Below are 16,050 nucleotides of genomic sequence, written 5' to 3'. Positions count from 1 at the left end.
GTACCCATCTAATCTTCAGAATTCCTGTACCCCTCAAAAGCTTGTATTCTGTTCCTATCTGTTCTACCATAAACGTATCAGTTCCATATGACGAAAGTTTTACAGAAATGCTTCCAAAAAGATCTGCTAGAATTTACATTCTCTGTTAACGTATGCCTCTTTTTCAGAAAACTTTTTTCTCGTTACTGCCAATCTGGCCTCTACTTTGCAGGCGCCAGTTAGTTTCCAGTCCAAATAACAACACCCATCTACTACATTTTGCCTCTCATTGCTTAACCTAAAACTCCCCTACATCACCTGATTTAATTCAACTACACTCATCATATTACTATTTAATATTCATGTTATCTTTCGATGACACTGTACGGTTCCACTATTTTCTTCGTCCTTTACCATCTCTAATAGATAAACACTGCCATTGGTCAAGTTGAGCAATTTTATTTTTCCCCCCTAAACTTTAATTCCTTTTCCTTTAGTGCTGGTTCTGTTCACAGTCAGTAAGTTACACATCCAGAGTATTTCATGAACAGTTCAAAATACTGCAGCAATGTGAGAATGACCCTTCTCGCGACGACGTCCTTGTGTAAATGTTCTTCGGTTTCTGGCCACGTGAAATACAACCTCAAGCTTTTGACGATCACCACTGTCACCTTTATCAGGATCAACTGACTGCCGAGGCTGCTGTTGTGGAGGCCTCCCGCAGCCGACAGTTGGCTGGTCGGCAAACGTGATCATTACGTCATGCCACGAGAGACTGAGTCAACGCTTACATCTATAAACTGTAAACCACTGTGAGATGCATGCCAGAGAGTAACCTCCAGGATTTTTCCCCATTCCATTCAAGGATCGATGGGGAAATAACTGTTTCAGTGCCTCTGTGTATGCTGTAATTAATGTAATCTTGACCTCATGATCCCTATGGGAGCGATACGTAGGGCGTTGTAGTATTTTCCTAGAGGCAGCATTTAAAAGCAGTTATTAGAATTTATTTAGTAGGCTTTCCCTGGATAGTTTACGGCTATCTGCAAGTGTGATCCAGTTGAATGAGAGTGATCATATCTTGTAAAATACAATACTCTAAAATTCATGTATTCATGTTATGAAATAAATCTGTTTCAGTTTTATATATTAGTTCTGTTTATGAACTAATACAGGGTGTATCAAAAAATATTATCCGATTTGGTAAGTCTATATTTCTGAAACTAATAAATATATACAATGAATTTTGTTTTTTGATTAATAGGGAACTCAAAAAGTTTTTTTTTTCCTCATGCCTTCTCATAGGTGTTCAATATGCCCCCCTTGAGATGCACGGTACATGCCAATGCGGTATTCAAATTGTTTCCACATTGCAGCTAGCATGTCTTGAGTTACAGCTTCCACAGCTGCTGTTATGCGATGTCTCAGTTCATTCATTGTTGTTGGTAACGGAGGCACATAAACTGATTTTTTTTTAAAAACCCCCACAAAAAATAATCACACACAGTCTGGTCTGGCAACCTTGAAGGCCAGTAATGTGAGACTGAATAATTTGCACCAGTGCAACAGATCCATCGTTCAATAATCCTTTGATTTAAAAATTCCCGCACTTCCAAATACCATTGTGGCGGTGCGTCATACTGTTGGTAGATGAAATCGTTCGAATCAGTCTACAACTGTGGGAAAAGAAAGTTCCCAAGCATATCGAGACATGTGCTTCCTGTAACATTGTCTCGGAAATGAAAAATGGACCATACACCTTTTCCCTGAAACTGCACAAAAGACATTAAATTTTGGAGATCCCCTATCATATTGTACAACTTCATGTGGTTGTTCCGTACCCCATATTCTCACTTTTATAACGGTTCACCTTACATGCAAATGGAATGTTGCATCGTCACTAAACACTAAGCGTGGAAGAAGACTGTAATCCTCCATCTTGCCAAGAACGAAATTACACAACTCCACTCGTTCTTGTTTGTCGCCTTAGCGAAGAACTTGCAGTAGCTGTCTTTTGCATGGTTTCATGTGTAAACGTCGACGCAACAGACGCCAGACAGACATCGGGTGATGTTGAGCAGTCGAGCTGCACGGCGAACGGATTTCTGCGGATTCCTTGTGAAACTATGACAGATGCTTTCGACGTCTGTGCCAGACACTTGGGGACAGCCGGGCGATTTACCTTTACACAAACAACCTGTTTCTCGGCATTGTTCATACCATCGTGTAATGCTCTGTGCTGTAGGAGGATCCACAGCGTACCTAGTACGAAAGTCGCGCTGAACAATTATTGCTGACCGGCACTGCGCAAAACGTAGGACACAAAACGCTCTCTGTTGTCGCAACACCATTTTTACCAGAACTGGAGTGGGTGCACACTGCTGCTACCTAGCGGAACCATGTAAAACTAGAGTTTTTTCTTTCCAACAGTGCATTTTTCACGCACATATCTCAAATAACATAATAGTCAACATTTTTAAAAATCGGATGATTCTTTTTGATACACCCTGCATAAGAATTAATTAGACTTTCATATCTACCATCATGTAGAGGTGACCCACTGTAATCAAAACTGTAGATCTAAAATTCTAATTCACTCTTATATTAATTCACAAACAGAACTAATATATAAAACTGACACAAGATGTATTTCCAATTTCATTTGAAACTGTAATTTCAATTTAAAATTACTCTCATTATTTGTATTCGTATAATTATTCCGAAATACCTACGTTTCTAGAATTTGTAGGCTTAGAGAAAGCTTTTGACATTGTTGACCGGAATACTCTCTTTCAAATTCTGAAGGTGGCAGGGATCGAACACAGGGAAGCGAAAGGGTACTTATAGTTTGAGCAGAAACCAGACGGCAGGCACGAAAGGGAAGCAGTGGTTGAGAAGGGAGAGAGACAGGGTTGTAGCATATCCTCAGTGTTATTAAATCTGTATATCGAGCAAGCAGTAAAGGAAACAAAAGCAAAATTTGGAGTAGGAATTAAAATCCCTGGAGAAAAATTAAAAACATTAAGGTTTGCGGATACATTGTAATTCTGTTAGAGAAAGCAAAGGACGTGGAAGAGCAGTTGAACGGAACTGACATTGTCTTCAAAGGAGGATATAAGATGAACATCAACAAAAGCAAAACGAGGATAATGGAATGTTGTCGAATTAAATCAGGTGATGCTGAGGAAATTAGATTAAGAAATGAGTCACTTAAAGTACCGTAGTAAATGAGTTTTGCTATTTGGGGAGCAAAATAACTGATGACGGCCGAAGTAGAGAGGGTATAAAATGTAGACTATCAATGGAAAGGAAAGCGTTTCCGAAGAAGAGAAATTTGTTAACATCGAGTATAGAAGTAAGTGTTAGGAAGCCTTTTCTGAAAATATTTGTATGGAGTGTCGCCATTTATGGAAGTGAAACATGGACAATAAATAATTTAGACAAGAAGAAAACAGAACCTTTCGAAATATGGTGCTACAGAAGAATGCTGAAGATTCGATGGGTAGATCACATAACTAATGAGGAGGGGAGCATTGGGGAGAAGAGGGATAGGATGTTGCGAGGCATCAAGGCATTACCAATTCAGCACTGGAGGGTAGCGTAGAGGATAAGAAATCGTAGAGGGGGACCAAGGGATGGATACACTAAGCAGATTCAGAATGGTGTGAGTTGCAGTAGTTACTTGGAGACGAAGAAGCTTGCACAGGATGGACTAGCATAGAGAGCTGCATCAAACCAGTCTCTGGACTGAAGATCACAACAATAACAACAATTATTCCGAAAAAATAGATAAGAAGTATTCAATTGTGAATGTATTCGAGTGTTCTATGAATGCGTGGCGACTGTTTTTTCGAACATGTCGGAAAGAACAGATACTACTCGTTATCTGCACCTGTGACACATATTAAGTAAATTAAAGGTGGAGCAGGGAGAAAGGAGAGGAAGTGGGACGAACTGTTGGTGTCAGCTGCATAAGGACTTTCTGCAGCAGCAGCGGCGGAGAGTGAAAATGTGTGCCACATCGAGATTCGAACCTGGGATCTGCAGATTGCTAGGCTGGTGTGTGAACCACTGCGCCATCCGGACACAGTGTTTACAACACCTGCGCGGGCTTCCTCGACCGACCCACATTCCCACCCAGCGTCGCCTGCACGCAGTCCCCCGTCCGTGTCGCCGTGTGTGTGATGTCCTTAGGTTAGTTAGGTTTAAGTAGATCTAACTCTAGGGGACTGATGACCTCAGATGTTAAGTCCCATGGTGCTTAGAGCCATTTGGCTCTGAGCACTATGGGACTTAACTGCTGTGGTCATCAGTCCCCTAGAACTTAGAACTACTTAAATCTGACTAACCTAAGGACATCACACACATCTATGCCCCGTCATCCACTAAGTCACAACGCGGTCGAACATGTGTGTTGACCGGTCGTGACACACGGTCACTGAAGAGGATTGTGACGAAAAGTAAGAGGATGACCGCTGCGAAAGTCACTGTAGAAGTGGGTGTCTCAGTCCCGAACCCTGTCAGCACTTAAACAACACGAAGGTGCTCCATAACCAGGGGACGAAAATGCCCGTAACAGGAAGAAATGGTCCCGAAGACACAAAACCTCGGCTGTTGAACGGTGGGAGCGCGTCATTTGGTCGGGCGATTCTCGTGTCTCACGGCTTCCAACTTCTGGCCAAGTTTACGACACAAGAGTGAAGAATGACAGGGTTCGCTGATGATTCGGGCAACCATATGATGGTACTCCACGAGTCCCATAGTTACCTCTCCACATTCACGTTACTGCCGAGGCTTATGTGACCATACTGGCTGATCAGGTCCACCCCACGGTACGAGGCTCGTTCCCCAACGGGTATGCTGTGAACCAAGACAACAGGGCCCCAACTGACACATCTCGCATCTTCCAGGACTGGTTTTGCAAACACGACGATGATCTGTCGCATGTCTCCTGGGTGCCAAGGTCTCCCCACTTCCATCACCGCTACCTGAAATTGCGAATGTTTAGCAGGAAGAATTCCTGTTTTTGATGTTTACATATTTTTCTCCATCCCATGTATCTGTTTCGCACAACCAAGTCTCTTCAACAAAATTTTGTTGTCGAGAATTAAATACTGTATTTTTCCATTTCAATGTGGGTCATCTACCCTTGACACCCAATGATCCTTTATTAATAAAAAGCACTTAATGTTGTTTACCACTCCTGTAAATAATTACCTTGTTATTTCAGCTAAAATAAGAGGCTAGCAGATTTAATGCCTTATTTGAATTCATTTCCATATCTCGAACCGTTCATGAAATATAATGTATGCCCACAGATACATACGACAGCTGTATCTTGAATATGATAGAAAGTATTTTCCTACTGAAGCTTTCTTGACGAAAATAATCGTGTCCTTCGTAAGGACAAAGCTACATGCTCAGTGATATCCAGTTGAAGGAAGAGGAGGTGCTCCCACCATCCATAAGGAAGGAAAAACTGAAATACAAATCACAAATTTTTGTTCCGTGGAACAAACTTTTAACAGTAACTCGACGATATTTTTCAACACTGAAGCGCCAAAGAAACGAGTATAGGCATGCGTTTTCAAATTCAGTGACATGTAGAAAGATAGAAGAGTACGCTGCGATCGACTACGCCTATATAAGACAACAAGTGTCTGGCGCAGTTTTTAGATCTATTGATGCTGCTACAGTGGCAGCTTATCAAGATTTACGTAAGTTTGAACGTGATGTTATAGTTGGCGCACCAGCCATGGGACACAGCATCTCCGAGGACATTTTCCCTTACGAGGATTTCACGAGTGTGCCGTGAATATCAGGAATCCGGTAAACATCAGACATCGCTGCAGCCGGAAAATGATCCTCCAGAACGGGACCAACGACGACTGAAGAGAATCGTTCAACATAATGCTAGTGCAACCCTTTTGCACACTGCCGTAGATTTCAGTACTCGGCCATCAAAAAGTGTCAGCGTGCAAACTATTCAACGAAACATCATCGAGATACGCTTTCGGAGCCGAAGACCCACTCGTGTACCCTTGATGGCTGCAAGACACAAAGTTTTACGCCTCGCCTGGCCCCTTGGACTGTTAATGACTGGAAACATGTTGCCTGGTCGAACGAGCCTCGTTTCAAATTGTATCGAGCGGGTGGATGTGTACAGGTATGGAGGCAACCTCATGAATCCATGGTCCCTGCATGTCAGCAGGGGACTGTTCAAGCTGGTGGAGGCTCTGTAATGGTGTGGGACGTGTGCAGCTGGAGTGATATGGGACCCCTGATATGTCTAGATACTACTCTGGCATGTGACTTTTATGTCCGCATCCTGTCTGATCAGCTGCATCCATTCGTGTCCATTGTGCATTCCGACGGGACGGACTTGGGCAACTCCAACAGGACAATGCGACACCCCATACGTCCAGAATTGCTACAGAGTAGTTCCAGGAACACTCTTCTGAGTGCTGGCCACCAAAATCCCCAGACATAACATTATTGATCATATCTAGGATGCCTTGCAACGTACTGTCCAGAAGAGATCTGCACCCCCGCGTACTCTCACGGATTTATGGACAGTCCTGCAGGATTCATGGTGTCAGTTCCCTCCAGCACTGCCTTAGACATCAGTCGAGTCCATGCCACGTCGTGTTGCTGCACTTCTGAGTGCTTGCAGGGACCCTACACGATAGAAGGCAGGTGTGTATTTTATCGTTTACTTTACATTTACAAACACATTTCTTTGGCCTGTGTTCTGCAGTAATCTTATTTTCGCACAACTTAGATTTGGGTTTACTGTCTCTTTTTCTAATGAAAACCTGCGGTCGTTTGTGATTTCGTTCTGCGTGCACGCCCAATATTACCCATGAGTGCTATTTGGTAGGGGTACCAGACACTTGAGAAATATTCTAGAGCGGCTCGCAAGCGTGTTTTTTGAGAACATTTCGTTCCAGACTGGTTATAATTCTGGAGCATCCTGCCAACGAGCCGAAGCTTCCCGTCTGTTTAACCTACGATGGAGGCTATGCAATCATTTCATTTCGTATTCCAACAAGTAGTTACACCCATGTATTTGTATGAATTGACGTTGGTGATTACGACTCATCGATACTGCTATCATAGGATACTACGATTTTCCTGTTTCGCAAAGAGCACATATTAACATTTCCAAACATTTAAAGGAAACTGTCAATCCGTGCACCATTTCGATATTTTATCCACATTTGAATGTAAATCAGTGGAATTTTTTCAGATAGTACCTCATCAAAGATAACAGCATTATATGCGAAGTCAGTGCAGTTCATGACTTAAGTTTATGGCTTGTAGAAAATAAACTAACGCCAAATCAAAGCAAGACGCAGTTTTTACAGTTTCTAACACACAATTCAGCAAAACACGACATTTTAATTTCACAGAATGAGCATATGATTAGTGAAACGGAACAGTTCAAATTAATAGCTGTTCAGATAAATAGCGAACTGTCGTGGAAAGCCCACGTTCAGGATCTTGTTCAAAGACTTAATGCTGCCACTTTTACTACTCGAACGATGTTTGAACGAAAATTAGTCCACTTTGCTTATTTTCATTTGCTTATGTCGTATGGTATTATATTTTGGGGGGTTGTTGTTGTTGTGGTCTTCAGTCCTCAGACTGGTTTGATGCAGCTCTCCATGCTACTCTATCCTGTGCAAGCTTCTTCATCTCCCAGTACCTACTGCAACCTACATCCTTCTGAATCTGCTTAGTGTATTCATCCCTTGGTCTCCCCCTACGATTTTTACCCTCCACGCTGCCCTCCAATACTAAATTGGTGATCCCTTGATGCCTCAAAACATGTCCTACCAACTGATCCCTTCTTCTGATCAAGTTGTGCCACAAACTTCTCTTCTCCCCAATCCTATTCAATACTTCCTCATTAGTTATGTGATCTACCCATCTAATCTTCAGCATTCTTCTGTAGCACCACATTTCGAAAGCTTCTATTTCCTTCTTGTCCAAACTATTTACCGTCCATGTTTCACTTCCATACATGGCTACACTCCATACAAATACTTTCAGAAATGACTTGCCCGCATCTCGTGGTCGTGCGGTAGCGTTCTCGCTTCCCACTCCCGGGTTCCCGGGTTCGATTCCCGGCGGGGTCAGGGATTTTCTCTGCCTCGTGATGGCTGGGTGTTGTGTGCTGTCCTTAGGTTAGTTAGGTTTAAGTAGTTCTAAGTTCTAGGGGACTGATGACCATAGATGTTAAGTCCCATAGTGCTCAGAGCCATTTGAACCATTTTTTCAGAAATGACTTCCTGACACTTAAATCTATACTCGATGTTAACAAAATTCTCTTCTTCAGAAACGCTTTCCTTGCCATTGCCAGTCTACATTTTATATCTTCTCTACTTCGACCATCATCAGTTATTTTGCTCCCCAAATAGCAAAACTCCTTTACTACTTTAAGTGTCTCATTTCCTAATCTAATTCCCTCAGCATCACCCGACTTAATTCGACAACATTCCATTATCCTCGTTTTGCTTTTGTTTGGGGTAACTCTTCCCATTCTCAAAGGATATTTCTGGCTGAGAAACGGGCAGTTTAGGCAATAAGTGATGTAATGTTACGAACCTCTTGCCGACCCCTGTTCACTAGTCTGGGTATTCTGACATTGACCCCTCAATATACAGGGTGCGCCATTTATCCTGATCACCCTAAGTAACTATTTGCCCAGATGCAGATTACAAAATGTTTCAAGCAAATGTTCTTTAGCCGTCAGGGGGACATCAATCAGCGTGATTGCCTTCGTTGTTGCTTTATTTTTACAAAGATATGAACAGTGGTATGACTTTTTTAAATGGAACCCTGTATTTTTTATTCGGTAATTCATTTCCTCTCCTAAAGACCTATTCAAAAGTGTATCACAGAGTACCATTCACTTAAGCACAACGTTGATAATTACATAACACAATATCGACATTGGTGCTCCCAGCGTTTAGTGCAGGTACTGGGGGTAATGGAACACATCCACGTGCTGACGTTGGCAGGGAACAAATGTAAACATTAGTAGAATGCACACCCGTCATTTCGTCAACCATCGTCAGTTGAAGAGTTGTGTGAGTAGAATGTCGACCAACGAAGAGGAGGTAGAAATGCTGCTCGTCTATGGGGAAAGTAAGTTAGCTGAACAGTAAGTGCAATACTGTTTTCTTATGTACGGGTACATTTAGTACAGTAGTTTTGTCCATTTAAATACTGCTGTGTAGAGTAGGCATACAGTAAAGGCTGTCCTTTCTACAAACTGCATCGACACAACGTTTCTTTTATTGTTGTTGTTGTTGAAGGTAGGGGAAATGGTACGCAGGCAGCGGAACTGTAAAGAGAGCGATATCCTGACAAGAACCAACTTCCCGACGGACGTTTTCTCGTCTTGTTGCGACGCTTCAAGGGTGTGGCGGATCGCCGCCCGTCGGGGCCAGCTCAGGCGACTGAGTTGATCCCGGTGGCGGCCCCATCTGGCCCCTCACATATGACGAACCGGCTTTCAACAACTGACGATGACAGGATTGACTCTTCGAATTCTGACGCGCACTCTCGTGATCGAGTATTCATTCTTATGAACAAACTGGCCCACGGGGCTCCTAGTCTGGTCGAGAGGACGACGAGGCGGCTATACTCGCCTTCTGTAACATTCAGAAGGCTGCCGCTCTACCACACCCGAGGCAGCTAAAGTGTGCGTCATATACCTTGGCCGCCGAGTTTAGGTTCGTTCTGCGCATCTGACGTCACAAAACACAGTCAGCCAATGAACAGAGAACGACGTTGCCAGATCTCGACTGCAGTGCAGAGCACAGACGAGTGTCTTCAGTTTTAGAAACGTCCAGTCATAAATAAAGTAATAGAACAAAAGCAATGTCTTGATAGCAGACTTTCTTTTATAGAAAGTTTGGAAAAAGCATTCTTTATACCAATTGCTTCATATTCTATTAATTAATTAAACCAAACAAGCAATAAGACTCCCAATTCAGGCGATAGCAAGGAAAGGTGTTTGTTTCAATCTCACGAACTGCTTTTTCGCAATGCAGAACAGCGGTAATTGTTTATTTCCTACTGTACTTCGACGAAGCGTGAGTAATTCATAGTCATACCAACAGTGTTTATAAGTAGTTGCGTGAGTGGTAGAGTCCTTATGGAGTTACACTGTTCGCTGAGCTGAGGTAGTGGAACGGTTAAGGTGTTGGGCTGCCAAATGGAAGGTTATGAGTTCAAACCTTGTATGGTGCTTAGTATTTTCTTTATTTAAAAACAATATTGGAGTGCCTTACTTCACGAATTTTATTCGTTCGAATGAAATTTCTAGTGCTTTGCCTCTTCATTAACTTCTTCGCTGCTGCAGACACGTGCTCCCCGCATTCTGCGCTGTGTGCGATTTTGTCATCACTGCACTTCTCGCCTGTGCAGACACATGGTGTTCCCAATGCTTTGACACACTTACCATTCGATTTCACAAAAACTATTTGGCCAAAAAATTTGATTTTTACACGTCTTCTTGACTGATACCTTCCCCCCATAAATGACTTAATTTTGTTTGGATGTGCAGCATTAAATGTAGTAAACTAGTAAACCATTGCACGAAATTTTGAAGAGTTTGCAGAAGTAAAAGTCCATAGCTTATACTTTCCGTGTGGTCGATTTTAGTTGCCACAATGTTGAGAATGAAATGTGGACAAGATACCTAAATTTCATATAATATTTACTGTATAACAATATCTCATTTAATTTAAGTACCACATAGGTGTCGTATGTAATATTGAGAAATATTCTGTCTTTCGCGACTGTAATAAAAGTTTTATTTACACAGGGCGCGTTTGGCTTTATTTTAAAGCACTTCCATCGGTGAAAGGTATGGCACATACACAATGGTATTCATGTTCTATTTCTTGTTTTTGTTCCACAGTCGCAGTTTTACCAATGGTATTGAAATATATCCCTCCTCTGCAACTGTAATAAGCGACTTATTTAGACCAGACGCATTTCTCTCTTTTGAAGCATCATAAGAGGACTGTATTTTGTGTCCTCCATTGCCAAGTCACCTTTCGTAGTTTTGTGCTGCGGTAGCACAATATTCAACGTTTGTGTTGGCTCATCAGTGTTTTAGCAAATAAATGCTGTTTGTGTGTGCCACACACAAAATTATATTTGACATAGCTCTGAGCACTTCACTGACAGATGGTATATTCGAGTCCTAATGTTTTTGTAAGTCCACAGTTTTGTTTAATGTATTTTGTCTACTTCCATTTGATTGATTGAAGTGCTTTAAAATAAAGCCAAACGTGCCCCGTGTAAGTAAAACTTTTGTTACAGTCGCGAAAGTGGAATATTTCTCAATATTACATACGACACTTATGTGGTACTTAAATTAAATAAAATATATAGGTATCTTGTCCACATTTCATTCTCAACATTGTGACATCTAAAATCGACCATTCGGAAAGTATATATACTCTATGGACTTTACCTCTGCAAACTCTTCAAAATTTCGTGCAATGGTTTACTATATTTAATGCTGCATAATAACTGTGTTGAACATCGAAACAAAATTAAGTCATTTATGGGGGGAAGGTATCAGTCAAGAAGATCGGTAAAAATCTAATTTTTGTGCCAAATAGTTTTTGTGGAATCGAATGATAAAGAGTGTCAAAGCAGTCGGAACACAATGTGTCTGCACAGGCGAGCAGTGCAGTGACAAAATCGCCCACAGCGCGGAATGCAGGGAGCACGTCTTTGTAGCAGCGAAAGGGTTAATGCGGCCGTGGCGGCTTTACTTCATGAACTGCGCGCTCCCCCCTAAACGTAAGCTTGCGAACTATGCTATACTATGGTGCTGCTTCTCTTGGCGCGTGCGTCGTGTGCAACTGGCAACACAGCAATCTCCTGTGTCTAGGCAGGCATGCGCGAGCCGCCAAGATAAAAGAATTGAACTATAGTGTTGGGTGTGCCACTGAGAACCCCACCGGTTGCATCGCACGGGTTTGCGGTCCCGGCGGTGGCGGCCTCGGCGGGAGCTGCGCCGCTGGCCTCGACCACTCAAGAGGTCGATGCGGACCCGGTTGCCCCAATGGCCCCAGAGACACCAGAAGAGCCCGTGGCTGCGCTAGCTGCGGCCACCGAGATGGAGGACATCGACCTGCCCGACGCAAATCTGGCTGAGGCGATTGCCGAGTCAGAGCGCCGTGACACCGACCTTGACGCTGCCCGCGCGCCCAGAAAGCGCCGGGCTGTGACGCATGACGATTCAGACACTCCCTCTCAGACATCTCTGGCGCCGGCCCAAAAGAAGCCGCCGCCTATCGTCATCCAATGGGCCGGCGAGTACAACGAGTTCCAGCACAAACTGGACAGGGTGGCCACGTCCACCACTGTCAAGAACGCTGGCCGTGACCTCTACAAGGTCACAGTGTCATCCAACGAGGAGTACCGCGCGGTGATGGACGCCATCTGCAAAGATGGCCTCCCGTGCTACGCGCACCTCTCCGAGCCGCTCAAACTTCTGAAGGTGGTATTCCGCAACCTTCCCCTCAAGTTTGGTGCGGACTACCTTCGAGAGGAGGTAGAGGACATGGGCTTCAGCGTCCGGTCCACCGGACTGATGAAGTCTCCACGCACGCACCGCGACATGCCGCTGTACCAGGTTGTCCTCGTTGACAACCTGGAAAACCGGAAGATTTTCCAGGTGCAGCGTGTCGGCCGGGTCAAGGTCGCGGTGGAACCTCTCCGGGCCTAAGGCGAGAGGGCCCAGTGGTTTTCCTGCCAGAGGCTCGACCACGTCTCCCGCTACTGCTCCATGTTGCCTCGCTGCATCAAGTGGGCGGGACAGCACGAGAGCAAGTCCTGCGGGCTTGCCAGGGAAGACAAGCCGATGTGCTGCAACTGCGGCGGCACGCACGTTGCCAGCTGCAGAGGCTGTTCGGCCTTTAAAAGGGGCCGAAATCGACAGAGGGGAGGGGCTGCTCCTTCTCGTAAGGTGCACCCGTCCACCAGCTTTGCTGCCGCCACCAAGGGCGGACCATCAGCCGCCACCACCCGAAGTTCGGAACAGGTGGCGGGCGAGACGCAGCAACCGACCCCAGAGGACGGCACCTCGTGCTACGCCGCAACCGCGACCGGCTGTCGATGCTCCACGGCAATCGTCTACTACGGAGCGGCCGCAACCGGCCGCCCCAGCGGACCGCACCGCCCCCTCGGCCACCGACGCAGCCGAGCTCCGATCGCTCTTGCCGTCGTCGAGCCAACTGTTCGAGCAACTCCCGGTGCTCGTCACCGCGGTCGCGTCGGCCCTTCAGGCCGGCGTTGCAACTCCACCGTGCCATGGATAATCGCCATATCCGTGGCCTCACCGTTTGCGCTTTCAATGCAAACAGTTTGACTTGGAACAAGACTTGGCCAAATGACAGAATTCATACATATTTTCCATAAAAACTAAATGACAAAAATCTCCATTGGACAACTTAACGCCCACAACAGCAGACTTGTGATGCAGGAGCTACGTAAGGAAGTGGAGGAGAGGAGACTGGATCTGATCTGTCTGCAAGAGCCGTACTCCCTAAATGGAAAATTAGTTTTCACAGCCGCGACATGGCAAGTTATAAGAAGAGGAGAAGACCCAAGATCGGCAATAATTATAACTAACAAAATCATAAAAGCCATACTTCTGACACAATTCACAACCAGCCACTGCAACATCGTGGAGCTGCAATCTCCATCCAGTAACATTATCCTCATCAATATGTACTTTCAGTATGGTGATGACATCGAAAGACACCTAGCACACCTTACCACAGTTATCACGGCGTTGCGGGGGCGAAAAGTAACTATAACTGCCGACATAAATGCTAAGTCCCCCCTATGGTACAGTGGCACCAGGGACCCAAATGGAGAGAAGGCAGAGGAGGCCATCATGGCCTTGCAGCTGGTGGTGGTAAATAAGCCTGGAAACCCTCCGACCTATGTGGCGGGAGGTGGCCAAGGCACAAACATTGATGTGACCTTGGCTACGCCTAAAGCGGCATACCTAATTCAGCAGTGGGAAGTGGTAGAGAACGCCACCACTAGTGACCACAGTCTCATTACTTTCAGTGTGGGAGACAGGGAGAGCTGCTGGGCCATGGGGTGGGAGGTGCAATATAATTACAAAAGAGCCGACTGGGAGAAACTTGCTAGGGAGTGCGACATTCCTGCACTACCAGAAGGTGACGGACACCTGGACTATGACATTGACAACAGAGCTGAGGAACTGATGACGACAATAACTCGATCGGTGAAGGCTGCGGTACCTACTAGGAGGAAGGCCATAGCGGCCTCTCCGTCACCATGGTCAGCTGAACTTGAGGAGATGCGTCGGTCTGTCAGAAGGCTCAGGAGGCACTACCAGCGCAGTGTCGTCTGGCTAGAAAGACAAAGATGGCTGCAACTATACCGGGAAGCGAAAGAAAACTTCCACAGACACCTACGTGAGGTAAGATCCAAAAGTTGGGAACACTTTGTTCTAAACCAACTTGCTCTAGACCCTTGGGGAGTTCAGTACAAGCTTGTCCGGGAAAAAATCCGCTCTCCGATGGAGCTCTCAACCGTCAGGCGTGGGGATGGGATGACGGAGTCCTGGCAGGAAACTGCTGAGGTCCTTCTCCAGTCCCTGCTGCCTGATGATATAGCGGATGCAGAGACAAACGAACAACGGCAGCTGCGTGAGTACTATAGCAGCAATATATATGGAAATGATACGGCAGTCTACCCATTCTCTGAAGAGGAGGTAGCTGCCCATACAATATCCCTGAAGATACGGAAAGCTCCCGGGCCAGATGGCATTGTGGCGGAGGTGGTGCAATTTCTGGCTCCCCAGATAGTCGCCCCTCTAACTCATCTTTATAACGAATGTCTTAGGCAGCAAAAGTTCCCTCGAATTTGGAAGAGGGCAAATGTAGTGATCATCAAGAAAGGAGCTGACAAAGACCCAGCAGAAACAAAATCCTACCGGCCAATCTGCCTGCTTGATCTGCTTGGGAAGGTTCTGGAGAGATTGCTGGCTGACAGACTGGCTGCACACCGAGTGCTGTGCGGGATGAGCAGCAGGCAATTCGGCTTCAGGCCTGGGCGTTCAGCATCTGATGCAATCGCCCTGGCAGCTGAGGTCTGTGGCTCTACCCCGTATAAGTACGTTGTCGGCATCATGGTGGACATAAGTGGCGCCTTCGACAACCTGTGGTGGCCTTCGCTCTTCTCCTGTTTACGGGAGAAGGAGTGTCCAGGGCCGCTATATGGGTGTCTGAGGAGCTATTGTGAGGATCGGGAGGTCCGGCTATCATCCCCTGGCACAAGGGTAAGAAAAATAATCACTAAGGGATGTCCCCAGGGCTCCGTACTAGGTCCCCTGTTTTGGGACATCCACATGGAACCTCTACTAGGCAAATTACAGCAAAGTGATGAAGTGCTAGAGGTGGTAGCCTACGCCGATGACCTCCTCCTACTGGTTGGCGGCCGAAGCTGAGAAGACATAGAGCCTAAAATAGAATGAGCAATAGAAACACTACAACTTTGGTGCCGGAATACTAAGATGACAATTTCACCAACTAAGTCCACATACCTCCTTCTAAAGGGACAACTAGTCAGAAATCCAACAGTCAGGATAGATGGCTCACCAGTTCTCAGGCGACGTGAGACTCGATACCTGGGCATCATCATTGATGAGAGGTGGTCATTTGGCAGACACATTGAAACCGTAACACAAAGAGCCCTACAAGTACTCAACAACCTCATCTCCATTGGACACAAACGTTTCCACCTCCAACCACATCTCATGAAACTATATCATAATAGCATACTCACCTCCATAGTGGGTTACGGTTCTGGAGTCTGGGCACACAGGCTCACGAGAGTGGTGCCCGCCATGACAGTGAGAAGAGTGAAGAGGAAAATGATTATGAGATCAATGGGGGCTTACAGGACCACACCGGGAGGAGCCCTATTAGTCAAATGGGACTCTGCCCCTTAGATATTAAAATTCGAGAGCAGGCCGCTTGGTACTGGGCAAAGAAG

General features: G+C 45.4%; 1 protein-coding gene across 6 annotated transcripts in view; it reads right to left on the bottom strand.

Annotated features, from left to right (window-relative positions):
- Window positions 1-16,050, bottom strand: part of LOC126419783 (UDP-glucosyltransferase 2-like) — a 335,883-nt gene that overhangs the window by 35,183 nt on the left and 284,650 nt on the right. The gene's annotated exons all lie outside the window — the stretch shown is intronic.

The sequence above is a fragment of the Schistocerca serialis genome, chromosome 9, assembly GCF_023864345.2.
Source record: "Schistocerca serialis cubense isolate TAMUIC-IGC-003099 chromosome 9, iqSchSeri2.2, whole genome shotgun sequence".
NCBI lineage: Eukaryota > Metazoa > Arthropoda > Insecta > Orthoptera > Acrididae > Schistocerca > Schistocerca serialis.
This window is presented reverse-complemented; position numbering and strand designations above follow the sequence as displayed.